Raw genomic sequence first — 27,115 nt, 5'->3', positions numbered from 1 at the left:
CTCTGAGAAGTGTCTGTTCAGGTCCTTGGCCCATTTGTTGATTGGGTTGTTTGTTTTCTTAATGTTTACTTTTTGAGTTCTTTGTGTACTCTGGATATTAGGGCTCGGCACATTTGTATCTTTAAGAATTGGCATAATCAATGAAATGTTCCGCACACGTTTGTAGGAAGATTAACATAACACTCCAGTGACAATACAGTAGTAGAAGGCTTGATTTGGACTGAGAAGTTGTTCAGTGAATGCTATATTGCCCATAAATTTGAATTCTCATTATCATAAAGAAGCAAGGTGGAAATAAGAATTTAAGAGAGTGTTGGGTCTATGGCTCAAGTAGTAGCTCGTTCACCTAGCATGCGTGAGGCATGGGGTTTGATCCTCAGCACTACATAAAAAATAAATAAATAAATAAATAAAATAAAATAAAGATGTTGTGTCCACTAAAGGCTAAATAATAAATATTTTAAAAATAGAATTTAAAATAATAGTCCATAAATGTTATGTACAAACTGTGAAAGTAGATTCGTCAACAGATTAATTGTCTGCCTCGAGCTAGAATCAGTTGCCTACTGATTTGCCTGGATGATGTTCTCAATTCTGGTTTTTTTTTTTTTTTTTTTTTTTTCTTTCATTCCACTGGGCAAACATCTGCCGGGCTTTCTTGATGGCAACATAGTGATTACTGAGCTCCACCCTATTAGAAATACAACTAGTTTTCAACTCATGAAAGTCTATAAAAGCCACTTTTTTAGAAGTCTCTAAACTTTGGAACTATTCAATGATACTCTATTTTTGCCAGCAATAAACAATATATATATATATATATATTTATTTTAATGTAAAGGGCAAGGTATTGAACAGACACTTCACAGAAGAAGCAATACAATCAGTCAATAAATATATGAAAAAATGTTCAACTTCACTAGTAATGAGAGAGATGCAAATCAAAACTACTCTAAGATTTCATCTCACTTCAATCAGAATGGCAATCATCAAGAATATAAGCAACAGTAAATGTTGGCGAGGATGTGGGGGAAAAAGGTACACGTATACATTGCTGGTGGCACTGCAAATTGATGCAGCCAGTCTGAAAAGCAGTATGAAAATTCCTCGGAAAACTGGGATCGGAAGCACCATTTGACCCAGCTGTCCCACTCATTGGTTTATAACTAAAGGACTTAAAATCAGTATACTAAAAATTCATTAAATTTCATTTAAATTAATACAATTTAACAAAGTCAATTTAAATAACATTTAATATAGATTAAATCATTTAATATTAACTATATAATAAAAATATTAATAAGATTAATTTTAATAAAAATCCACTTAGTGGTTTTAGAAACTACAGGTATCAGAGAAATATTAGCTATATATTCTACTTTTGTCTGCTCTCTCATTTTGCCTAACTTAAGCTAGAAACTTTTGTTTATCTTTTATCTTAATTTACCAAGATAAAAATGGGAAGACAAAACACCCAGTAGCTACAAACATCAGCTTTTCCTTTTTTTTTTTTTTTTTTCTAAATTTTGCCTTAACATTTACATTATTTTATCCAGTATCCAGGTATTTTCTTATGTTTTTATGTTAAAAGCATATGCCGTTTGATTTCAATCTCTTTTCAAATACATATATCTAAATCCCTGTTGCTTCTGCCATTATAGTATTTTAATTTAATTCCATCTTGATTTTTGCTTTAATCTAACAATTATTTGGAATTGTTTCTATGGCCCTAATTTCATTGTATATGGAATTTTTTTTTTTTTTTTTTTTTGAGGAGTCAAAATTCTTCTAATTTTAGATGCACAAAGAATTGCAGCCTGTGTGATAACACCTTTACGGAATTGGCTGGCGTTTTCATTGTGGTCTAGGGCACGGTAAATTTTGGTGGCTGTAGCCTGTGTGTTTGAACATGATATGTAGTTTTGTGTGCATGGTACAACTTCTTGGTATAGCTCCTCAGTCAGGCTTCTTAAGTGCATTACACAGCTCTTCTCTATCCCTCCCTGCTTGTTGGTGGTTCCTTGTTTGGGTTCTGAGAGAGGGATGTTCAGTTGATGCCTTTTATTCTGCAGGGTTTCCCATGTTTTTGCTCTATGTACCCCACGGTGTGGTACCCCAGATAACTATCTTATTGTTGTCCTGTGCTCTGTGATCCCTGGTATGTAATACTGAAAGCATGAAGCAGCCTGTTACCTCTCAGCTTCTGCAAGTGAACTGTTTCCTTGCACGTTCTATGTTTGCTTTTGTCTTTTCAACTTGATCTACTCTTTCATAATCTATTTTTGTGTTCAGTCCTTGAAATTCTCATTCTTATTTTGGATCACTGAGCATTTCAAATGTCCTTTTCTAATTTCTATGAGGATTTGGTGGTAGAAGGAGAAAGAGAGGTGAAACATGCTCATTTTCAGCCTTTAAGATTGAACCTCAAATCTTAGTGTAGTTTTGATTTTCACTTCTCTAAGTGCTAGTGATGATGAGCATATTTGCATAAATTTGTTGATTAATTTTATATCATCTTGGGAGAAGTGTCTGTTCAGGTCCGTGGCCCATTTATTGAATGGGTTATTTTATTTTATTTATTTATTTATTTATTCGTTCGTTCATCCATTCATTTATTTATTTATTTATTTATTTATTTATTTATTTATGTGTGTGTGTGTGTGTGTGTGTGTGTGTGTGTATTTAGATTTGTGAGTTCTTTCTATACCCTAGAGATTAGTGCTCTATCTGATGTGTGATGGGGCAAAACTTTTCTCCCAAGATGTAGGATCCCTATTCACCTCCCAGATTGTTTGTTTTGTGGAGAAGAAACTTTTTTAGTTTGAATCTATCTCATTTATTGATACTTGATTTTAATTCTTGTGCTATAGGAGTCTTATTAAGGAATTTTGGGACTAATCCCATATGATTGGAATTAGGGCCTACTTTTTCTTCTGTTACATGCAAGGTCTCTGGTTTGATTCCTAGGTCCTTGATTCATTTGAGTGGAGTTTTGTGCATGGTGAGAGATAGGGGTTTAATTGCACCTCCCTCCAGTTAGAATGTCAGCGATTTTTGAAAATGGCAGCTATGATGAAGACAACAACAGTAAGTGTTGGTGAGGATTTCAGGAAAAATGTACACTCCTACACTGTCGGTGGGACTGTAGATTGGTGCAGCCAATATGGAAAGCAGTTTGGCGATTCCTTGGAAATTTGGGAATAGAACCACCATTTGACCTAGCTATCCCTCTTTTTTGGTCTATACCCAAAGGACTTAAAAACTGCATACTACAGGGACACAGCCGCATCAATGTTTATAGCAGCAAAATTCACATTAGCTAAATTGTGGAAACAACTTAGTAGATGAATGCATAAAAAAAAAATGTGGCATTTATACACAATTAATATCACTCAGATACTTACCCTCTCGCTCAGTCCAGGAGACGCTAGTGCCCTTCACTACCTCTGTCAGAGCCTGGTTCGGACAGCTGGTGCCTCGGAGAGGACAGGCTGATCCTGCCTGCCTCCCATGTACCCTTTGTCACAGGGAGCGACATTCATGTGAGACCAAATAAAATCCAGTCATAGACATTAATAGAATATCTCAAAAAAGTATTTAATAAAAAGGCTAGCAAATACAGGGTCTTTAATGAAACTTTAATAAAATTTATGAGACAAGGAAACTGAAAGCACAATATTTTCTTAGGAACTTTTCTGTTTGGTGTTATTCTTTACAATATAGCAGCTTTTCCTAAGAATGCAGGGAGTATGAAATTTCTAAGGCTATCTTGCTGTGTTCTCCATTAAACCCCTTGTCTTAAAAAAACCTTGGATCTAGATTAATCTTTGTAATTTTCTGAGTACCTGTATAACATATTTTTCTCAAGAATGCAGTGAGGTCGCCGTTTCCAAGAGCTCTTCAATTCTGAAATATAAGAAGTGTGTTTCCAGGCATTGAAACCCAAAGGCTCACCTAGACACAATGGAGTGAGCAGAATATATAAAAATCTCTCATGACAAATCTGAACTCTGCTTTTCCCAACCGTGTGAAGTCTACTGGAATAAGATTCCAAGTAATTTGGCAAGTCGAAGCCAAATATATACTTTGATATTCTTCTCGGGAGTAAGCCGTGTGATGTTACAGGAAGGCAGATTTTAGTGCTGAATTTCTGATCGTATCCCCCCAAAAGTTGTTCCATGCATATCATGCAAGAATGTAACCTCCAAAAAATAAATAAATAAAAGAGAGGACATTTGACGTAAGAAGGCTGGATAATATTTGCATGTTCGTGTATTTTTACCACACATCATACCTTCTTATTTCTTCCTTGCTCTGATTTGAAGCATATGCTTTCATTTTTCATTTTGGCTTACCGTGTTATCACTTAATAATAATTCAGTAAATTTACTTAGAACAAGAAAGTCACCTAATGACTCATGTCTTAGAGATGCTTTCAAATAAAAGTAATTGTGCATTTTGTACCATAGAGTATTCCCAGTGTTTCCTAGAATTGTTGCAACTGATGCTGGAGGCTTTGAAATAGAGCAGGAGGCATAAGGGCCGTGGCTTGTGACCCTTCCCAAAGTATGTAAGATTGATAGACATTGAATGCAAATAAACAACTATGCATCATTGAATTTTTTCCTGTCACTAAAATGCTAGTAGAGCTCAAGGAATTGTGAGCCTCTTTGTCTGCAGTACAGGAAAAATAAGAAATTTAAAGACTTGAGTTACATACAATTTCTGATAACATACCTTAGGTTGGTTCTCAGCTTAAAAAACACAAAAAGAGAAATGTCATCATTTTCCATAGCATTGGGAAACTTTTCATAGGTGGGAAACTTTACTATCAGAGCTCATCGGTTCTCAGACATTTATATGTTTTGAATACTTGGCCAATGTGACTTTGGGATGCGTCCTCCAGTTGTTGTTTCAGTGATTTTGTTCATGCCTAACAACTGATGGCATCTTAATTTTGGTAAAATAATGTAAATGTTAAGGTGAAATTTAGAAATAAGAAAGGAAAAGCCGATATGTGTGTAGCTACTAGGTGTTTTTCTTCCTTTTTTTTTATTTTTGTAAAGTAAAGCAAAAGATAAACCAAAAGGTTCTAGCTTAAGTTAGGTAAAATCAAAGAGGAGAAAAAAGAAGATAATATTGCTAATACTTCACTGCCACCTGTAATTTCCAAAACAACTAAGAGCATTTTTATTAAAATTAACTTTATTGACATTTATATTAAATTATATAGTCAATATTAAATAATTCAATCTATATTATGTTAAATTTACTTTGTAAAATTGTATTAATTTAAATAAAATTTAATGAATTTTTAAATATAAATCATACTATAATTTAACATAAGTTAATAAACAATATCAATTAATAAAATGAATTTAAATCAAACCATAGTATTAATAAAAGAAATTTAAATAATACTACTAATAAAATTAATTTAAATTAGATTGATTTAAATTAGATTAATTTATATTAAATGATAGTATAATTTATATTTAAAAACATATTAAATTTTGTTTAAATTAATTTTAATAAAAACGTTCTGAATGGTTTTAGAAACTACGGGTGTCAGAGAAGTATGTGCTATGCAATCTGCTTTTTCGCTTCTCTGATTTCACCTACTTAAGCTAGAAACTTTTGATTCATCTTTTACCTTAATTTATCAAAAGGTTATAACTACTCCTGTTGTAAAGCTTTTCATCTTCCAAAAACTGTTGTCAGCTTATTTCTCTCCCCAACTTGTTTTGATCAAATGTTTTATAAAATGTGTTTATAAGAATGATTGTAGAGCCCCCAATAGTATGTAGATAAGCAGTCCAGATATTTAATGATACATTCTTACTAATTAACTTTTCCATTGGCAATGGATCATGTGATCCCACTTCGGGCGGGGTTGCCTCATAAAAATACTCTTCCTTCTGGACATATTTATCATCTGGAAAACTGAATTAATGTGAAGTGACTTTCGTAGAGAAATGGAAATCAGCAAAATGGATAGGGGTCATAGAATTTGGATTCAAAGCATCTTAGAATTTATCCACTAAGCTTCCTGTTTAGGTCCTCCCCATTGGAATTTTCGCTTGGTAGTTGTACAATGTTATCTTGGATAAACTAAATATTCTCAACGTTTTGCAACATTATATTTGGTTTTCATGTACTCTGAATCTGAGACATCCTTCTCATGGGTTGGATTTCTCTTGTTTCCTGTGATTGCATGTATCGTTTTTATCTTAATGCCATTAAGTGAGGTTGGAACTAGTGGTTCAAGAAGGCTGCTCTGTACAGTGGCTCACAAAAGTACATCAGAATTGATAACTGGTGATGATTATCTGCTACATTGGAACAAAATTCTATAAACAAAAAGTGCTACAAAAAACAAAACAAATTTTTTAAAAAGTACTATAGCAAAAAATCACAACAACAACAACAACTAAAGAAATAAAATAAAATACCTAGTAGCCATACACTTACATATACCAGCTGTTTTGCTTTCTCTTTTTGTCTACAAGCACATGCGTGCTTTTTCAAAAGGCCATGCTGTAAAACATCAAAAAGGGTTATGGCTTCTTTAGAATAATGCTAAATATTTAGAAGATCCTGGAGTACAGCTCTGGCCCTGTTGTGCAGGGACACTGGCGACGGTGTAAAGGTGGGCATGAAATCTGCAATGGGTGTGAAAAGAGGACGCCCAGGTCCACCAAGTCCAACTCCAGCGAGGTTACTAAGAGGCACCGCTGCAGAACGTGGGACCAAGAGTGGATTCCCGTTGGTGCTTCTGCCAGCTCTTAATTTGGCTCCATCTTTAACATTTCCTGGTAAAGGGGTTCTGAAAAAGAACTATGAAGCACGGGTTGGGGTTGTTGATTTGGTTTCGGAGGTGTGCTGGGGACACTTGTTGAAGCCCCTCCAAGGCAACTCCTCATCCACTTTCTGACACCACCATAATCTTTATTCAACAAGTGCTCCATTTCGTCCTCTGGAACGTCCAGGATGCTCCCCATCAACTGCAATACTTCACGACGACGTTTGCCTTTTGTTGTTTGGAAATGAGCGATTAGAAGGTTTCGCATGAGGACTTTGTCCACTTTTCCTTCTGCGCTGTTGACCAAAGTCGACAATTTCTGTTGTGCGTGGTCCAACATTTCTTTTCGGAGCTCGTTTTGTTTTTTCAGTTCTGCCATCTGCTCTTCCTTGAGATCTAAGTCTTCTCTCAGTCTGGAAGCAGAATCCCACAGAGCATTCGCTTGATCCAAACGTTCCTGCAGTGATGTTACTTCTCCTTCTAGCTTTTCGGCCTTGTTCTTCCATTCAGCTATTGACTGTTTTTCTTTGGCTAGTTCAGCAGAATGCAGAGCTTTCTCTTCTTCTTGGAAGTGTTGAACCTCGTTTTCTCTTAGGATTTTTACTTTGGTCTCTTGAAAAATATCAGAATTCAGTGTTTGAGCGTCTCCTCTCTCTCCAGGCAACTGGGCTTTTAGTTCTTCAACAGTTTTCTGCAAGTTCTTAATTTCCTCCTCTCTTTCTAAAATTAACTGGCTATGCGCAGCATTCATCTGCTCATACTTGTACTTAAATTCATGCATTTCCTCCTTCTGCTCCTGTAAAGACTGAAGTAGTTGCATTTTATGCTGGTTTTGATTTTCAATTATATTCAGATGGTCTTGAATTTCATCTTCCAGATGATTTTTGACTATGTTCAGTTGAGATACCTCCAATTCTAGTTCTGTGATAGCATCAAGAGCTTCAGGCTCAGCCACTGGTACAGGTTGCGTAAATATTTCCAGTTCTACTCGCAGATAGTTGTTTTCTGCTCTCATGTAGGTAAGACTTCTGTCCTTTCTTTCAACGGATTGCCTTAAAGTTTCATTTTCTCTTAAGGCCTGAGAACACTTATCTAAATCCTTTTGTAGTTGTGAACTTTTTTCTTCGAGTTTTTCAATAAAAACTTCTTTCTCATTTATGACTTGTATCAATCGCTCCTGTTCTTCTATGTAAGATGCCAAAATTTCCTCAGTTTCTTTTTCATCAGCAGTCATTTGCTCAATATTCTTTTTGAGTCCTGCTATTTCAAAGTCCTTCTCTTGATTGAGTTGAACTGCACATTCGTGTTTCAGCTTTAAGGCCGAGGTATTCCAATCATGTGCATTGGAGAGTTCCTGAATAGTCTGCCTGTGATTATTTGCTTCTTCCAACAGTCTTTTTTCTGCCTGGTGCAGTTTGGCTTCAGTCTCTTCTTTGTCTCTTTTGAGAGTCTCCGTGATAGTGTCTTTTTCTTGAGAGATTTGATTGTAAGCAGCAATAGATTCTTCCAACTTACGCCTTACATCGTCACGTGCTAAAATCAACATTTCATTTTCCGTCTTGAGTTCAACAGCAACTTTCGTTAAGTTTTCATTGAGCTGTTCCTCTTGAGAAAGATTTTGCCTTAGGTTGCTAGCTTCAGCTTCTCGTTCTTTAGGCATGTCATCCTTACAATGACTGTTAGAGTCTTCATTCAGAGAGGCTCGATACTTACTCTTAAACCCAGACAGCTCCTCTTCAAGTTGTCTAATGTGATCCTTAAGCCCAAGGTTTTCCTGCTGGACGTTTGAACTATTTTTTTGTGACTGATTTAGCTGATCTACTAAATCTTCTACTTTACCTTCAAGCTTCTGCTTAGTTAAATGCAAATCACTGAGGCTCCGTGCATTCTCAGTTAACTTCTCCTTCTGCACATGCAGCTCTTGGGATATGTTCATCTGCTCATCCTCAAGTTGATGAACTCTCTTTTTTTCATCATCTAGATCTTGTTCCAACTTCTTGATGACAAGGTCTCCTTCATTTTGTTGTTTTGATAGCTCATCTTGTATCAAAATCATGTGCTCTGTAGCTTCCCGATTCCGATGATCCAGTTCTTCTAACTCAGCTATCAGCATTTTCTTTTCATTGATAGTCTGATTCAGTTCTTCCTCCTTTGCCTTCAAGTGAAGTTTTAAGTCTAGTAATTGTACATTCAAATTCATGTCCGTTGAAGCTTTGTTTTTCATGACTTGATAGTCACGGCTCAGTTTTGACAGTGACATCTGAAGTTCCTCTTTTTCTTGACTCAATGATGACTTCTCTTTTTCTAGAGCTTCAACGTGCATTTCAAGTTTCAGATTGTCTTCAGCAAGACGGTTATCCTGGTTTAAACCATTTAGTCTCACGATTTCCTTCTCCGCATCAGCCAGGGCTCGTTGAAGCCTGAACACTTCTTCCACTGCTGAATGCTGAGGAAGGGTTCTCCCCTTTTCTGCCACAGTAGAACTCTGCTCCCAAACTGAAATTTCATGCTGATGATCATATATGTCTGGACTTTGGTTTGGTTGAAGAGTCTTGATAGTATTTAGTACTTTGCAGATTTCACTTGAGTCAGAATGGTGCGTTCCCTGAGCCTCAGCAATCTGCCTCGAGTGGCCAACTTCAGATTCATGTTTTGCAACTTCAGTTGGTAATCTGTTTGTTTCTTGTTGTGATAAAATTATGTCACTAAAGTCCGTGTCATCATCACGAAAGGCTGAAAAATGACTACCGACCAGGGAACCGAGCGGAGCCGGTGCAGTTGTTGTTGGTACACCACAAGCTCCCGAGCGTACTGATTGAGCAGCTGCCTGTAGTTGGAACATTTGATCTTGCAGTACAATCTGTCCTGCTTTAGGATGGCTGATCTCTACCTCTTTCTGTGGCAGTTGATTTTGGGAACTTACAGACTGATGGTTTATTTGTAGCTCTGATGCTTCATGCTTTTCTTCCAGGTCAGTACAGCACTTTTTCGGTCCTTCATTCTCACATCTTAGTGTGGAATCAGTAGTTTCCATTTCCTTTCTCCCACCATGATGTAAAGCTGCTTCTGGGTCTCCTAAGTCATCCAGAAGCATCTCCCTGTTGAAGGTGGAGCTCTGGCCGGTGAGGAAAGCCAAGCTGCTCCCCACCTGACCCAAGAAGTGGCCCAAGCCTGAGCCCAGGCCTCCAAACCAGGACCACATCGTGGCCACTTCAGTGATCCATCGGACCAGCTCTGAGAAGCGCGTCCATCACCATCCACTTCTCTGCCCCGAACGTCCTCCGGCGTTGCCGGGGTCGATTATGACCCAAGCGCTCAGAATTCCTCAGAGCGCGGGGTTCCTGGGGCTCCACCAACACTAATCATCCCTTCCTGCCTGTAAACTCAGAAGCCTGTCCTGCGCTTTGACCAGGGACTGGCATCCAGTAGCACACTCACCCCCTGCAGGGCCTCTGCTTCTTCCCTGCACTTGCCTGTCAGCTATTGGCTCACAGGATTGGGCAGGGTTGGCTGGGAGGAGCTAGAGACCCCGGAAAGTGTCCCAGTTTGAGTCCCAAGGCAGTGTGCTGTGGAGCCAGGAAGAATCAATGTTGTAGATGAAATCCAAAGGTAGTTCACTGGACAGTTCCCTCTTGTCTGGGAGAGGTGGGCTCTTTGTCCCATTCAGTTGCATTCAGTTGACGAGGTGAGGTCTCGCTCCACATTAGAGAATGGAATCTATTTAACTAAAAGTCCCCGATTCAAAAGTAAATCTCACCCCATAACACCAGCACAGACACACCCAGAATAAAAGTTGGCCAAGTATCTGGGCATCGTAGCCCAGACGAGTTAACATATAAAATTAACCATCACAGAGTCTTAATCAGTCTCAGAATTCAAATTATAATACGGATTAAATTTCACTAAAGAACCATCTTTACCCTTTCCAAAAGTAAACTTTTGCTGTTAATCTATAAATTTTCGAGTTCATTTTAATATTATTTGGTCCTTGTTGATTCTGATTGAAGTTTATTTAAGTGCTCAAAAATTCCGCTTAAATTTCACTTAAGAAAAATTTGTTTTAGAGCCAATAGGTTGATGTTCACTTCACTTATGGTTGTTTATCAGTGCCAAATATAATCCAGGTTTCAAGAGTACAGAGCGAAATAGAAAGTTGAGAAATTTTCTACTATGGAGTAACAATCCTAAATGTAATTCCCATACCTCTAAGGATCAGAAGGAGTTAAGATAAGGCCCTGCTTTCCAAGGTGTTTAAATTCCAACAAGTTAATGAGGAGGCAGTTTTGTAGAGTTGGGGACAAAGCAAAGAGAGGAAGCACGTGGGCTGTAACAGACAGACCAGTTGGGACCAAAGCAATTTTGGAGCTAAACTGACAGAATGCATTTATGAAACCTCTCTCACAAGCATGAGTTGAACAGTAAATGAGAACATAGTGTGTGTAGTTCTCACCTGATGGCTGGTGCAGAGAAAGTGGCCAACAAATGGAGCCTGCTGCCACTTTGTTCATATTTGCCTTTTTGTTTCCTTTAGGATCATTTTCCTTATTACCCTTTAGAAGGGGTTTGGGTTTGCTCCCATTACTCTCTTCCCAGAGCCCATATTCAGGAGACTCTTTTCCTTGAGCTGTTCTTTCTATATGTCTGTTCAGGAAACAAAACCCCAAGGTGGCAGAAATAAAATTTTAAAAAAGGAAGAATTTTTGGAAAATTAATGGTTAAATAGATTCTAAGGATCATATGAATCACCTCATAATGTCTCTTGCCTTCAAGATAGAGCAAGTAGACATAATTACTCAGATTGCTATCAGAAACTAGTGACTGCATTTGTGTCCTGTGCTAGAAAAGGAAATCTTCTTGGTCCTTCTTATTCATCTCCAAATCTGAGAGAGAAGTCAGGCCTGTGTTAGTCAATGTCTCCTCATAAAAGACTAAAATAAAAATTTAAGCCCCTTTTAGCATCTGCTGAAGTGAGAATCCACGCTGTACCCCAGCTGTGTCTACTGTTGAAGAAGGCATCAACAATACCAAGTGTCCTTTTCTCCCTTTAGACCATTCCTCCTGTGTGTGTGTGTGTGTGTGTGTGTGTGTGTGTGTGTTAGAAGACTTTTTCATCACTTTGACAACATACCTGAGAAAATTAAATGAGTAAATATTTATTTTGGTTCAATTTCAGGCTCCATTGCTGTGGCCTGAAGTGAGGCAGATTACCATGGCAGAGAGCCTGGCTTCAAAACAGAGCTTCTCAACTCATGGAGATCAGGGAAATGGTGAGGGGAAGAGAGGACTGAGGAATATGATGTACCCTTCCAGGGAATCAACTCCAGTGGCCTACCCTCCAACTAGGCCCTACCGCCCACAGTTTTGACCAACTCCCGATAGTCCTGTCCAATCATGAACCCATCAGTGGATTGATCCACAGACGAGGTTAGAGCTCAGGATTCAATTCACCTTTCTGTAGAGTCCGTTCTGAATGCTGGTGGATTGGGGTCCAAGCTTTCAACACATGACCTTTGGGCAACATTCCAGATCCAAATTATAGCAGGGTGCCTCCTTCTCTTTAGGTGTTCTGTGTTTGTTTATTGTTTTAAATCACAAATAATGATCCTTTTTCAGTGTAAGACCTATCCCATTTGGCTTGAATCTGGTTCCAGTGGTTGTTGCTCCTCCTGCTGAAAGGCATTTCTGATCACTCAGATTCGGTCTTCTAGCATGGTTCACTCTGACCACAGCTGTTTGTCATTTTGTATTTCTATCTGAGAGAGATACCTACCTAGTGTATTCGAAACTGACCATCCAAATAAAAGCATTTCTCTTCTTCTCAATATGTTTGGAATATTCCTGGAAACTATGGGGGATATGGAGGGAAAACCCTGGCTCATTCGCGAGCACATGTGACAAAAAGGATCCAGTATTCGTAAGTGTATCCTTATCCATATATTCAGTGCCCAAAAAGTACAAGGTATTGTGGTAGATATTGTGAACAACATAAAGCTGTGTTATATACATTTCCTGCTATGAAGTGCAATTGAATACAGTCAGTCAATGGAGAAGCTGTTACATAGAGTGATCCTTGAATTATAATGCAAGGTCAGCCATTGACGACTGTGGTGGTGAGGATCTCATATGGGGGAAAAGACTAAGTAAGAAAGAATAAAGCCAGAAGTAGAGAGCCCTTAATAATGTGGCTTTGTTAAAACACAGTTGAAGGTTAAAGTAAGGAAAGCTTTTTGAGTCTATAAACATAGGGTGATAAATTCTATGCAAGATATTAAGTTTGTACTTCTTTTAATACCTCATGATTCATTCAAACATTTTCTTATAGATTTCAGTAGAATTTTTAAATCTCTTTAATATGGGCCTTGTCTCGTTTCTTTTTTTAAATTTTTATTGGTTGCTTAAAAAAAAATTACAATGATCTTGACATATCATATTTCATACATTTGATTCAAGTGGGGTATGAATTCTTATTTTTACCACGTGTACAGTTTGCAGGATCACATTGGCTGTACGTGCAGGTTTATACATACTGCCATACTAGTGTCTGTTATATTCTGCTGCCTTTCCTATTCCCTCCCTATCCCCCCTTCTGTCCCCTCCCCTCCCATAATCTCTCTCTACCCCAGCTACTGTAATTCATTTCTCTCCTTTTTTTCCCCCTTTCCCCTCACATCCTCTTCTATGTAATTGTGTGTAACAATGAGGGTATCCTTCCATTTCCATGAAATTCCCCTTCTCTCTCCCATTCCCTCCCACCTCTTGTCCCTTCTAATTGGTAGTCTTCTTTTCATGCTCTTCCAGCCTGCTCTGTTTTGAGTCCCCCTCCTTATATGAAAGAAGACATTCAGCATTTCTTTCCTAGGGATTGGCTAACTTCACTTAGCATAATCTCCTCTAATGCCATCCATTTCCCTGCAAATGCCATGGTTTTGTTATTTTTTAGTGCTGAGTAATATTCCATTGTGTACAAATGCCACATTTTCTTATCCATTCATCTATTGACTGGCATCTAGGTTGGTTCCACATTCTAGCTATTGTGAATTGTGCTGCTGTGAACCTTGATGTAGCTGTATCCCTATAGCATGCTCTTTTTAGGTCTTTGGGAATAGTCCGAGAAGGGGAATAGCTGGGTCGAATGGTGGTTCCATTCCCAGCTTTCCCAGGAATCTCCATAATGCTTTCCAAATTGGCTGCACCAATTTGCAGTCGCACCAGCAATGTACAAGTGTACCTTTCCCCCCACATCCTTGCCAGCACTTGTTGTTGTTTGACTTCCTAATGGCTGCCATTCTTAGTGGACTGATTTGGTATCTTAGAGTGGTTTTAATTTGCATTTCTCTGATTGCTAGAGATGGTGAGCATTTTTTTCCGTGTATTTTTTGATTAATTGTGTATCCTTCTCTGAGAAGTGTCTGTTCAGGTCCTTGGCCCATTTGTTGATTGGGTTGTTTGTTTTCTTAATGTTTACTTTTTGAGTTCTTTGTGTACTCTGGATATTAGGGCTCGGCACATTTGTATCTTTAAGAATTGGCATAATCAATGAAATGTTCCGCACACGTTTGTAGGAAGATTAACATAACACTCCAGTGACAATACAGTAGTAGAAGGCTTGATTTGGACTGAGAAGTTGTTCAGTGAATGCTATATTGCCCATAAATTTGAATTCTCATTATCATAAAGAAGCAAGGTGGAAATAAGAATTTAAGAGAGTGTTGGGTCTATGGCTCAAGTAGTAGCTCGTTCACCTAGCATGCGTGAGGCATGGGGTTTGATCCTCAGCACTACATAAAAATAAATAAATAAATAAATAAAATAAAATAAAGATGTTGTGTCCACTAAAGGCTAAATAATAAATATTTTAAAAATAGAATTTAAAATAATAGTCCATAAATGTTATGTACAAACTGTGAAAGTAGATTCGTCAACAGATTAATTGTCTGCCTCGAGCTAGAATCAGTTGCCTACTGATTTGCCTGGATGATGTTCTCAATTCTGGTTTTTTTTTTTTTCTTTCATTCCACTGGGCAAACATCTGCCGGGCTTTCTTGATGGCAACATAGTGATTACTGAGCTCCACCCTATTAGAAATACAACTAGTTTTCAACTCATGAAAGTCTATAAAAGCCACTTTTTTAGAAGTCTCTAAACTTTGGAACTATTCAATGATACTCTATTTTTGCCAGCAATAAACAATATATATATATATATATATATATTTATTTTAATGTAAAGGGCAAGGTATTGAACAGACACTTCACAGAAGAAGCAATACAATCAGTCAATAAATATATGAAAAAATGTTCAACTTCACTAGTAATGAGAGAGATGCAAATCAAAACTACTCTAAGATTTCATCTCACTTCAATCAGAATGGCAATCATCAAGAATATAAGCAACAGTAAATGTTGGCGAGGATGTGGGGGAAAAAGGTACACGTATACATTGCTGGTGGCACTGCAAATTGATGCAGCCAGTCTGAAAAGCAGTATGAAAATTCCTCGGAAAACTGGGATCGGAAGCACCATTTGACCCAGCTGTCCCACTCATTGGTTTATAACTAAAGGACTTAAAATCAGTATACTAAAAATTCATTAAATTTCATTTAAATTAATACAATTTAACAAAGTCAATTTAAATAACATTTAATATAGATTAAATCATTTAATATTAACTATATAATAAAAATATTAATAAGATTAATTTTAATAAAAATCCACTTAGTGGTTTTAGAAACTACAGGTATCAGAGAAATATTAGCTATATATTCTACTTTTGTCTGCTCTCTCATTTTGCCTAACTTAAGCTAGAAACTTTTGTTTATCTTTTATCTTAATTTACCAAGATAAAAATGGGAAGACAAAACACCCAGTAGCTACAAACATCAGCTTTTCCTTTTTTTTTTTTTTTTTTTCTAAATTTTGCCTTAACATTTACATTATTTTATCCAGTATCCAGGTATTTTCTTATGTTTTTATGTTAAAAGCATATGCCGTTTGATTTCAATCTCTTTTCAAATACATATATCTAAATCCCTGTTGCTTCTGCCATTATAGTATTTTAATTTAATTCCATCTTGATTTTTGCTTTAATCTAACAATTATTTGGAATTGTTTCTATGGCCCTAATTTCATTGTATATGGAATTTTTTTTTTTTTTTTTTTTTTGAGGAGTCAAAATTCTTCTAATTTTAGATGCACAAAGAATTGCAGCCTGTGTGATAACACCTTTACGGAATTGGCTGGCGTTTTCATTGTGGTCTAGGGCACGGTAAATTTTGGTGGCTGTAGCCTGTGTGTTTGAACATGATATGTAGTTTTGTGTGCATGGTACAACTTCTTGGTATAGCTCCTCAGTCAGGCTTCTTAAGTGCATTACACAGCTCTTCTCTATCCCTCCCTGCTTGTTGGTGGTTCCTTGTTTGGGTTCTGAGAGAGGGATGTTCAGTTGATGCCTTTTATTCTGCAGGGTTTCCCATGTTTTTGCTCTATGTACCCCACGGTGTGGTACCCCAGATAACTATCTTATTGTTGTCCTGTGCTCTGTGATCCCTGGTATGTAATACTGAAAGCATGAAGCAGCCTGTTACCTCTCAGCTTCTGCAAGTGAACTGTTTCCTTGCACGTTCTATGTTTGCTTTTGTCTTTTCAACTTGATCTACTCTTTCATAATCTATTTTTGTGTTCAGTCCTTGAAATTCTCATTCTTATTTTGGATCACTGAGCATTTCAAATGTCCTTTTCTAATTTCTATGAGGATTTGGTGGTAGAAGGAGAAAGAGAGGTGAAACATGCTCATTTTCAGCCTTTAAGATTGAACCTCAAATCTTAGTGTAGTTTTGATTTTCACTTCTCTAAGTGCTAGTGATGATGAGCATATTTGCATAAATTTGTTGATTAATTTTATATCATCTTGGGAGAAGTGTCTGTTCAGGTCCGTGGCCCATTTATTGAATGGGTTATTTTATTTTATTTATTTATTTATTTATTCGTTCGTTCATCCATTTATTTATTTATTTATTTATTTATTTATTTATTTATTTGTGTGTGTGTGTGTGTGTGTGTGTGTGTGTGTATTTAGATTTGTGAGTTCTTTCTATACCCTAGAGATTAGTGCTCTATCTGATGTGTGATGGGGCAAAACTTTTCTCCCAAGATGTAGGATCCCTATTCACCTCCCAGATTGTTTGTTTTGTGGAGAAGAAACTTTTTTAGTTTGAATCTATCTCATTTATTGATACTTGATTTTAATTCTTGTGCTATAGGAGTCTTATTAAGGAATTTTGGGACTAATCCCATATGATTGGAATTAGGGCCTACTTTTTCTTCTGTTACATGCAAGGTCTCTGGTTTGATTCCTAGGTCCTTGATTCATTTGAGTGGAGTTTTGTGCATGGTGAGAGATAGGGGTTTAATTGCACCTCCCTCCAGTTAGAATGTCAGCGATTTTTGAAAATGGCAGCTATGATGAAGACAACAACAGTAAGTGTTGGTGAGGATTTCAGGAAAAATGTACACTCCTACACTGTCGGTGGGACTGTAGATTGGTGCAGCCAATATGGAAAGCAGTTTGGCGATTCCTTGGAAATTTGGGAATAGAACCACCATTTGACCTAGCTATCCCTCTTTTTTGGTCTATACCCAAAGGACTTAAAAACTGCATACTACAGGGACACAGCCGCATCAATGTTTATAGCAGCAAAATTCACATTAGCTAAATTGTGGAAACAACTTAGTAGATGAATGCATAAAAAAAAAAATGTGGCATTTATACACAATTAATATCACTCAGATACTTACCCTCTCGCTCAGTCCAGGAGACGCTAGTGCCCTTCACTACCTCTGTCAGAGCCTGGTTCGGACAGCTGGTGCCTCGGAGAGGACAGGCTGATCCTGCCTGCCTCCCATGTACCCTTTGTCACAGGGAGCGACATTCATGTGAGACCAAATAAAATCCAGTCATAGACATTAATAGAATATCTCAAAAAAGTATTTAATAAAAAGGCTAGCAAATACAGGGTCTTTAATGAAACTTTAATAAAATTTATGAGACAAGGAAACTGAAAGCACAATATTTTCTTAGGAACTTTTCTGTTTGGTGTTATTCTTTACAATATAGCAGCTTTTCCTAAGAATGCAGGGAGTATGAAATTTCTAAGGCTATCTTGCTGTGTTCTCCATTAAACCCCTTGTCTTAAAAAAACCTTGGATCTAGATTAATCTTTGTAATTTTCTGAGTACCTGTATAACATATTTTTCTCAAGAATGCAGTGAGGTCGCCGTTTCCAAGAGCTCTTCAATTCTGAAATATAAGAAGTGTGTTTCCAGGCATTGAAACCCAAAGGCTCACCTAGACACAATGGAGTGAGCAGAATATATAAAAATCTCTCATGACAAATCTGAACTCTGCTTTTCCCAACCGTGTGAAGTCTACTGGAATAAGATTCCAAGTAATTTGGCAAGTCGAAGCCAAATATATACTTTGATATTCTTCTCGGGAGTAAGCCGTGTGATGTTACAGGAAGGCAGATTTTAGTGCTGAATTTCTGATCGTATCCCCCCAAAAGTTGTTCCATGCATATCATGCAAGAATGTAACCTCCAAAAAATAAATAAATAAAAGAGAGGACATTTGACGTAAGAAGGCTGGATAATATTTGCATGTTCGTGTATTTTTACCACACATCATACCTTCTTATTTCTTCCTTGCTCTGATTTGAAGCATATGCTTTCATTTTTCATTTTGGCTTACCGTGTTATCACTTAATAATAATTCAGTAAATTTACTTAGAACAAGAAAGTCACCTAATGACTCATGTCTTAGAGATGCTTTCAAATAAAAGTAATTGTGCATTTTGTACCATAGAGTATTCCCAGTGTTTCCTAGAATTGTTGCAACTGATGCTGGAGGCTTTGAAATAGAGCAGGAGGCATAAGGGCCGTGGCTTGTGACCCTTCCCAAAGTATGTAAGATTGATAGACATTGAATGCAAATAAACAACTATGCATCATTGAATTTTTTCCTGTCACTAAAATGCTAGTAGAGCTCAAGGAATTGTGAGCCTCTTTGTCTGCAGTACAGGAAAAATAAGAAATTTAAAGACTTGAGTTACATACAATTTCTGATAACATACCTTAGGTTGGTTCTCAGCTTAAAAAACACAAAAAGAGAAATGTCATCATTTTCCATAGCATTGGGAAACTTTTCATAGGTGGGAAACTTTACTATCAGAGCTCATCGGTTCTCAGACATTTATATGTTTTGAATACTTGGCCAATGTGACTTTGGGATGCGTCCTCCAGTTGTTGTTTCAGTGATTTTGTTCATGCCTAACAACTGATGGCATCTTAATTTTGGTAAAATAATGTAAATGTTAAGGTGAAATTTAGAAATAAGAAAGGAAAAGCCGATATGTGTGTAGCTACTAGGTGTTTTTCTTCCTTTTTTTTTATTTTTGTAAAGTAAAGCAAAAGATAAACCAAAAGGTTCTAGCTTAAGTTAGGTAAAATCAAAGAGGAGAAAAAAGAAGATAATATTGCTAATACTTCACTGCCACCTGTAATTTCCAAAACAACTAAGAGCATTTTTATTAAAATTAACTTTATTGACATTTATATTAAATTATATAGTCAATATTAAATAATTCAATCTATATTATGTTAAATTTACTTTGTAAAATTGTATTAATTTAAATAAAATTTAATGAATTTTTAAATATAAATCATACTATAATTTAACATAAGTTAATAAACAATATCAATTAATAAAATGAATTTAAATCAAACCATAGTATTAATAAAAGAAATTTAAATAATACTACTAATAAAATTAATTTAAATTAGATTGATTTAAATTAGATTAATTTATATTAAATGATAGTATAATTTATATTTAAAAACATATTAAATTTTGTTTAAATTAATTTTAATAAAAACGTTCTGAATGGTTTTAGAAACTACGGGTGTCAGAGAAGTATGTGCTATGCAATCTGCTTTTTCGCTTCTCTGATTTCACCTACTTAAGCTAGAAACTTTTGATTCATCTTTTACCTTAATTTATCAAAAGGTTATAACTACTCCTGTTGTAAAGCTTTTCATCTTCCAAAAACTGTTGTCAGCTTATTTCTCTCCCCAACTTGTTTTGATCAAATGTTTTATAAAATGTGTTTATAAGAATGATTGTAGAGCCCCCAATAGTATGTAGATAAGCAGTCCAGATATTTAATGATACATTCTTACTAATTAACTTTTCCATTGGCAATGGATCATGTGATCCCACTTCGGGCGGGGTTGCCTCATAAAAATACTCTTCCTTCTGGACATATTTATCATCTGGAAAACTGAATTAATGTGAAGTGACTTTCGTAGAGAAATGGAAATCAGCAAAATGGATAGGGGTCATAGAATTTGGATTCAAAGCATCTTAGAATTTATCCACTAAGCTTCCTGTTTAGGTCCTCCCCATTGGAATTTTCGCTTGGTAGTTGTACAATGTTATCTTGGATAAACTAAATATTCTCAACGTTTTGCAACATTATATTTGGTTTTCATGTACTCTGAATCTGAGACATCCTTCTCATGGGTTGGATTTCTCTTGTTTCCTGTGATTGCATGTATCGTTTTTATCTTAATGCCATTAAGTGAGGTTGGAACTAGTGGTTCAAGAAGGCTGCTCTGTACAGTGGCTCACAAAAGTACATCAGAATTGATAACTGGTGATGATTATCTGCTACATTGGAACAAAATTCTATAAACAAAAAGTGCTACAAAAAACAAAACAAATTTTTTAAAAAGTACTATAGCAAAAAATCACAACAACAACAACAACTAAAGAAATAAAATAAAATACCTAGTAGCCATACACTTACATATACCAGCTGTTTTGCTTTCTCTTTTTGTCTACAAGCACATGCGTGCTTTTTCAAAAGGCCATGCTGTAAAACATCAAAAAGGGTTATGGCTTCTTTAGAATAATGCTAAATATTTAGAAGATCCTGGAGTACAGCTCTGGCCCTGTTGTGCAGGGACACTGGCGACGGTGTAAAGGTGGGCATGAAATCTGCAATGGGTGTGAAAAGAGGACGCCCAGGTCCACCAAGTCCAACTCCAGCGAGGTTACTAAGAGGCACCGCTGCAGAACGTGGGACCAAGAGTGGATTCCCGTTGGTGCTTCTGCCAGCTCTTAATTTGGCTCCATCTTTAACATTTCCTGGTAAAGGGGTTCTGAAAAAGAACTCTGAAGCACGGGTTGGGGTTGTTGATTTGGTTTCGGAGGTGTGCTGGGGACACTTGTTGAAGCCCCTCCAAGGCAACTCCTCATCCACTTTCTGACACCACCATAATCTTTATTCAACAAGTGCTCCATTTCGTCCTCTGGAACGTCCAGGATGCTCCCCATCAACTGCAATACTTCACGACGACGTTTGCCTTTTGTTGTTTGGAAATGAGCGATTAGAAGGTTTCGCATGAGGACTTTGTCCACTTTTCCTTCTGCGCTGTTGACCAAAGTCGACAATTTCTGTTGTGCGTGGTCCAACATTTCTTTTCGGAGCTCGTTTTGTTTTTTCAGTTCTGCCATCTGCTCTTCCTTGAGATCTAAGTCTTCTCTCAGTCTGGAAGCAGAATCCCACAGAGCATTCGCTTGATCCAAACGTTCCTGCAGTGATGTTACTTCTCCTTCTAGCTTTTCGGCCTTGTTCTTCCATTCAGCTATTGACTGTTTTTCTTTGGCTAGTTCAGCAGAATGCAGAGCTTTCTCTTCTTCTTGGAAGTGTTGAACCTCGTTTTCTCTTAGGATTTTTACTTTGGTCTCTTGAAAAATATCAGAATTCAGTGTTTGAGCGTCTCCTCTCTCTCCAGGCAACTGGGCTTTTAGTTCTTCAACAGTTTTCTGCAAGTTCTTAATTTCCTCCTCTCTTTCTAAAATTAACTGGCTATGCGCAGCATTCATCTGCTCATACTTGTACTTAAATTCATGCATTTCCTCCTTCTGCTCCTGTAAAGACTGAAGTAGTTGCATTTTATGCTGGTTTTGATTTTCAATTATATTCAGATGGTCTTGAATTTCATCTTCCAGATGATTTTTGACTATGTTCAGTTGAGATACCTCCAATTCTAGTTCTGTGATAGCATCAAGAGCTTCAGGCTCAGCCACTGGTACAGGTTGCGTAAATATTTCCAGTTCTACTCGCAGATAGTTGTTTTCTGCTCTCATGTAGGTAAGACTTCTGTCCTTTCTTTCAACGGATTGCCTTAAAGTTTCATTTTCTCTTAAGGCCTGAGAACACTTATCTAAATCCTTTTGTAGTTGTGAACTTTTTTCTTCGAGTTTTTCAATAAAAACTTCTTTCTCATTTATGACTTGTATCAATCGCTCCTGTTCTTCTATGTAAGATGCCAAAATTTCCTCAGTTTCTTTTTCATCAGCAGTCATTTGCTCAATATTCTTTTTGAGTCCTGCTATTTCAAAGTCCTTCTCTTGATTGAGTTGAACTGCACATTCGTGTTTCAGCTTTAAGGCCGAGGTATTCCAATCATGTGCATTGGAGAGTTCCTGAATAGTCTGCCTGTGATTATTTGCTTCTTCCAACAGTCTTTTTTCTGCCTGGTGCAGTTTGGCTTCAGTCTCTTCTTTGTCTCTTTTGAGAGTCTCCGTGATAGTGTCTTTTTCTTGAGAGATTTGATTGTAAGCAGCAATAGATTCTTCCAACTTACGCCTTACATCGTCACGTGCTAAAATCAACATTTCATTTTCCGTCTTGAGTTCAACAGCAACTTTCGTTAAGTTTTCATTGAGCTGTTCCTCTTGAGAAAGATTTTGCCTTAGGTTGCTAGCTTCAGCTTCTCGTTCTTTAGGCATGTCATCCTTACAATGACTGTTAGAGTCTTCATTCAGAGAGGCTCGATACTTACTCTTAAACCCAGACAGCTCCTCTTCAAGTTGTCTAATGTGATCCTTAAGCCCAAGGTTTTCCTGCTGGACGTTTGAACTATTTTTTTGTGACTGATTTAGCTGATCTACTAAATCTTCTACTTTACCTTCAAGCTTCTGCTTAGTTAAATGCAAATCACTGAGGCTCCGTGCATTCTCAGTTAACTTCTCCTTCTGCACATGCAGCTCTTGGGATATGTTCATCTGCTCATCCTCAAGTTGATGAACTCTCTTTTTTTCATCATCTAGATCTTGTTCCAACTTCTTGATGACAAGGTCTCCTTCATTTTGTTGTTTTGATAGCTCATCTTGTATCAAAATCATGTGCTCTGTAGCTTCCCGATTCCGATGATCCAGTTCTTCTAACTCAGCTATCAGCATTTTCTTTTCATTGATAGTCTGATTCAGTTCTTCCTCCTTTGCCTTCAAGTGAAGTTTTAAGTCTAGTAATTGTACATTCAAATTCATGTCCGTTGAAGCTTTGTTTTTCATGACTTGATAGTCACGGCTCAGTTTTGACAGTGACATCTGAAGTTCCTCTTTTTCTTGACTCAATGATGACTTCTCTTTTTCTAGAGCTTCAACGTGCATTTCAAGTTTCAGATTGTCTTCAGCAAGACGGTTATCCTGGTTTAAACCATTTAGTCTCACGATTTCCTTCTCCGCATCAGCCAGGGCTCGTTGAAGCCTGAACACTTCTTCCACTGCTGAATGCTGAGGAAGGGTTCTCCCCTTTTCTGCCACAGTAGAACTCTGCTCCCAAACTGAAATTTCATGCTGATGATCATATATGTCTGGACTTTGGTTTGGTTGAAGAGTCTTGATAGTATTTAGTACTTTGCAGATTTCACTTGAGTCAGAATGGTGCGTTCCCTGAGCCTCAGCAATCTGCCTCGAGTGGCCAACTTCAGATTCATGTTTTGCAACTTCAGTTGGTAATCTGTTTGTTTCTTGTTGTGATAAAATTATGTCACTAAAGTCCGTGTCATCATCACGAAAGGCTGAAAAATGACTACCGACCAGGGAACCGAGCGGAGCCGGTGCAGTTGTTGTTGGTACACCACAAGCTCCCGAGCGTACTGATTGAGCAGCTGCCTGTAGTTGGAACATTTGATCTTGCAGTACAATCTGTCCTGCTTTAGGATGGCTGATCTCTACCTCTTTCTGTGGCAGTTGATTTTGGGAACTTACAGACTGATGGTTTATTTGTAGCTCTGATGCTTCATGCTTTTCTTCCAGGTCAGTACAGCACTTTTTCGGTCCTTCATTCTCACATCTTAGTGTGGAATCAGTAGTTTCCATTTCCTTTCTCCCACAATGATGTAAAGCTGCTTCTGGGTCTCCTAAGTCATCCAGAAGCATCTCCCTGTTGAAGGTGGAGCTCTGGCCGGTGAGGAAAGCCAAGCTGCTCCCCACCTGACCCAAGAAGTGGCCCAAGCCTGAGCCCAGGCCTCCAAACCAGGACCACATCGTGGCCACTTCAGTGATCCATCGGACCAGCTCTGAGAAGCGCGTCCATCACCATCCACTTCTCTGCCCCGAACGTCCTCCGGCGTTGCCGGGGTCGATTATGACCCAAGCGCTCAGAATTCCTCAGAGCGCGGGGTTCCTGGGGCTCCACCAACACTAATCATCCCTTCCTGCCTGTAAACTCAGAAGCCTGTCCTGCGCTTTGACCAGGGACTGGCATCCAGTAGCACACTCACCCCCTGCAGGGCCTCTGCTTCTTCCCTGCACTTGCCTGTCAGCTATTGGCTCACAGGATTGGGCAGGGTTGGCTGGGAGGAGCTAGAGACCCAGGAAAGTGTCCCAGTTTGAGTCCCAAGGCAGTGTGCTGTGGAGCCAGGAAGAATCAATGTTGTAGATGAAATCCAAAGGTAGTTCACTGGACAGTTCCCTCTTGTCTGGGAGAGGTGGGCTCTTTGTCCCATTCAGTTGCATTCAGTTGACGAGGTGAGGTCTCGCTCCACATTAGAGAATGGAATCTATTTAACTAAAAGTCCCCGATTCAAAAGTAAATCTCACCCCATAACACCAGCACAGACACACCCAGAATAAAAGTTGGCCAAGTATCTGGGCATCGTAGCCCAGACGAGTTAACATATAAAATTAACCATCACAGAGTCTTAATCAGTCTCAGAATTCAAATTATAATACGGATTAAATTTCACTAAAGAACCATCTTTACCCTTTCCAAAAGTAAACTTTTGCTGTTAATCTATAAATTTTCGAGTTCATTTTAATATTATTTGGTCCTTGTTGATTCTGATTGAAGTTTATTTAAGTGCTCAAAAATTCCGCTTAAATTTCACTTAAGAAAAATTTGTTTTAGAGCCAATAGGTTGATGTTCACTTCACCTATGGTTGTTTATCAGTGCCAAATATAATCCAGGTTTCAAGAGTACAGAGCGAAATAGAAAGTTGAGAAATTTTCTACTATGGAGTAACAATCCTAAATGTAATTCCCATACCTCTAAGGATCAGAAGGAGTTAAGATAAGGCCCTGCTTTCCAAGGTGTTTAAATTCCAACAAGTTAATGAGGAGGCAGTTTTGTAGAGTTGGGGACAAAGCAAAGAGAGGAAGCACGTGGGCTGTAACAGACAGACCAGTTGGGACCAAAGCAATTTTGGAGCTAAACTGACAGAATGCATTTATGAAACCTCTCTCACAAGCATGAGTTGAACAGTAAATGAGAACATAGTGTGTGTAGTTCTCACCTGATGGCTGGTGCAGAGAAAGTGGCCAACAAATGGAGCCTGCTGCCACTTTGTTCATATTTGCCTTTTTGTTTCCTTTAGGATCATTTTCCTTATTACCCTTTAGAAGGGGTTTGGGTTTGCTCCCATTACTCTCTTCCCAGAGCCCATATTCAGGAGACTCTTTTCCTTGAGCTGTTCTTTCTATATGTCTGTTCAGGAAACAAAACCCCAAGGTGGCAGAAATAAAATTTTAAAAAAGGAAGAATTTTTGGAAAATTAATGGTTAAATAGATTCTAAGGATCATATGAATCACCTCATAATGTCTCTTGCCTTCAAGATAGAGCAAGTAGACATAATTACTCAGATTGCTATCAGAAACTAGTGACTGCATTTGTGTCCTGTGCTAGAAAAGGAAATCTTCTTGGTCCTTCTTATTCATCTCCAAATCTGAGAGAGAAGTCAGGCCTGTGTTAGTCAATGTCTCCTCATAAAAGACTAAAATAAAAATTTAAGCCCCTTTTAGCATCTGCTGAAGTGAGAATCCACGCTGTACCCCAGCTGTGTCTACTGTTGAAGAAGGCATCAACAATACCAAGTGTCCTTTTCTCCCTTTAGACCATTCCTCCTGTGTGTGTGTGTGTGTGTGTGTGTGTGTGTGTTAGAAGACTTTTTCATCACTTTGACAACATACCTGAGAAAATTAAATGAGTAAATATTTATTTTGGTTCAATTTCAGGCTCCATTGCTGTGGCCTGAAGTGAGGCAGATTACCATGGCAGAGAGCCTGGCTTCAAAACAGAGCTTCTCAACTCATGGAGATCAGGGAAATGGTGAGGGGAAGAGAGGACTGAGGAATATGATGTACCCTTCCAGGGAATCAACTCCAGTGGCCTACCCTCCAACTAGGCCCTACCGCCCACAGTTTTGACCAACTCCCGATAGTCCTGTCCAATCATGAACCCATCAGTGGATTGATCCACAGACGAGGTTAGAGCTCAGGATTCAATTCACCTTTCTGTAGAGTCCATTCTGAATGCTGGTGGATTGGGGTCCAAGCTTTCAACACATGACCTTTGGGCAACATTCCAGATCCAAATTATAGCAGGGTGCCTCCTTCTCTTTAGGTGTTCTGTGTTTGTTTATTGTTTTAAATCACAAATAATGATCCTTTTTCAGTGTAAGACCTATCCCATTTGGCTTGAATCTGGTTCCAGTGGTTGTTGCTCCTCCTGCTGAAAGGCATTTCTGATCACTCAGATTCGGTCTTCTAGCATGGTTCACTCTGACCACAGCTGTTTGTCATTTTGTATTTCTATCTGAGAGAGATACCTACCTAGTGTATTCGAAACTGACCATCCAAATAAAAGCATTTCTCTTCTTCTCAATATGTTTGGAATATTCCTGGAAACTATGGGGGATATGGAGGGAAAACCCTGGCTCATTCGCGAGCACATGTGACAAAAAGGATCCAGTATTCGTAAGTGTATCCTTATCCATATATTCAGTGCCCAAAAAGTACAAGGTATTGTGGTAGATATTGTGAACAACATAAAGCTGTGTTATATACATTTCCTGCTATGAAGTGCAATTGAATACAGTCAGTCAATGGAGAAGCTGTTACATAGAGTGATCCTTGAATTATAATGCAAGGTCAGCCATTGACGACTGTGGTGGTGAGGATCTCATATG

The 27,115-nt window shown here is 37.9% G+C and overlaps 1 protein-coding gene across 13 annotated transcripts in view; it reads left to right on the top strand.

Annotated features, from left to right (window-relative positions):
• Nucleotides 1-27,115, top strand: part of LOC144250108 (chromaffin granule amine transporter-like) — a 236,043-nt gene that overhangs the window by 63,825 nt on the left and 145,103 nt on the right. The window contains exons 5-8 of one of the 13 annotated variants that reach the window (XM_077792539.1): nt 1,775-1,874; nt 2,968-3,087; nt 15,967-16,066; nt 17,158-17,277. The exons of the other annotated variants lie outside the window; for them this stretch is intronic. The gene's annotated coding sequence lies outside the window, so the exon portion shown is untranslated. The remainder of the gene's footprint in view (nt 1-1,774; nt 1,875-2,967; nt 3,088-15,966; nt 16,067-17,157; nt 17,278-27,115) is intronic. 13 annotated transcript variants of the gene reach the window in all.

This window comes from Urocitellus parryii, chromosome 14 (assembly GCF_045843805.1).
Source record: "Urocitellus parryii isolate mUroPar1 chromosome 14, mUroPar1.hap1, whole genome shotgun sequence".
In the NCBI taxonomy this organism is placed as follows: Eukaryota; Metazoa; Chordata; class Mammalia; order Rodentia; family Sciuridae; genus Urocitellus; species Urocitellus parryii.
Note: the sequence above shows the minus strand (reverse complement) of the source record. Positions and strands in the feature narration are given on the sequence as shown.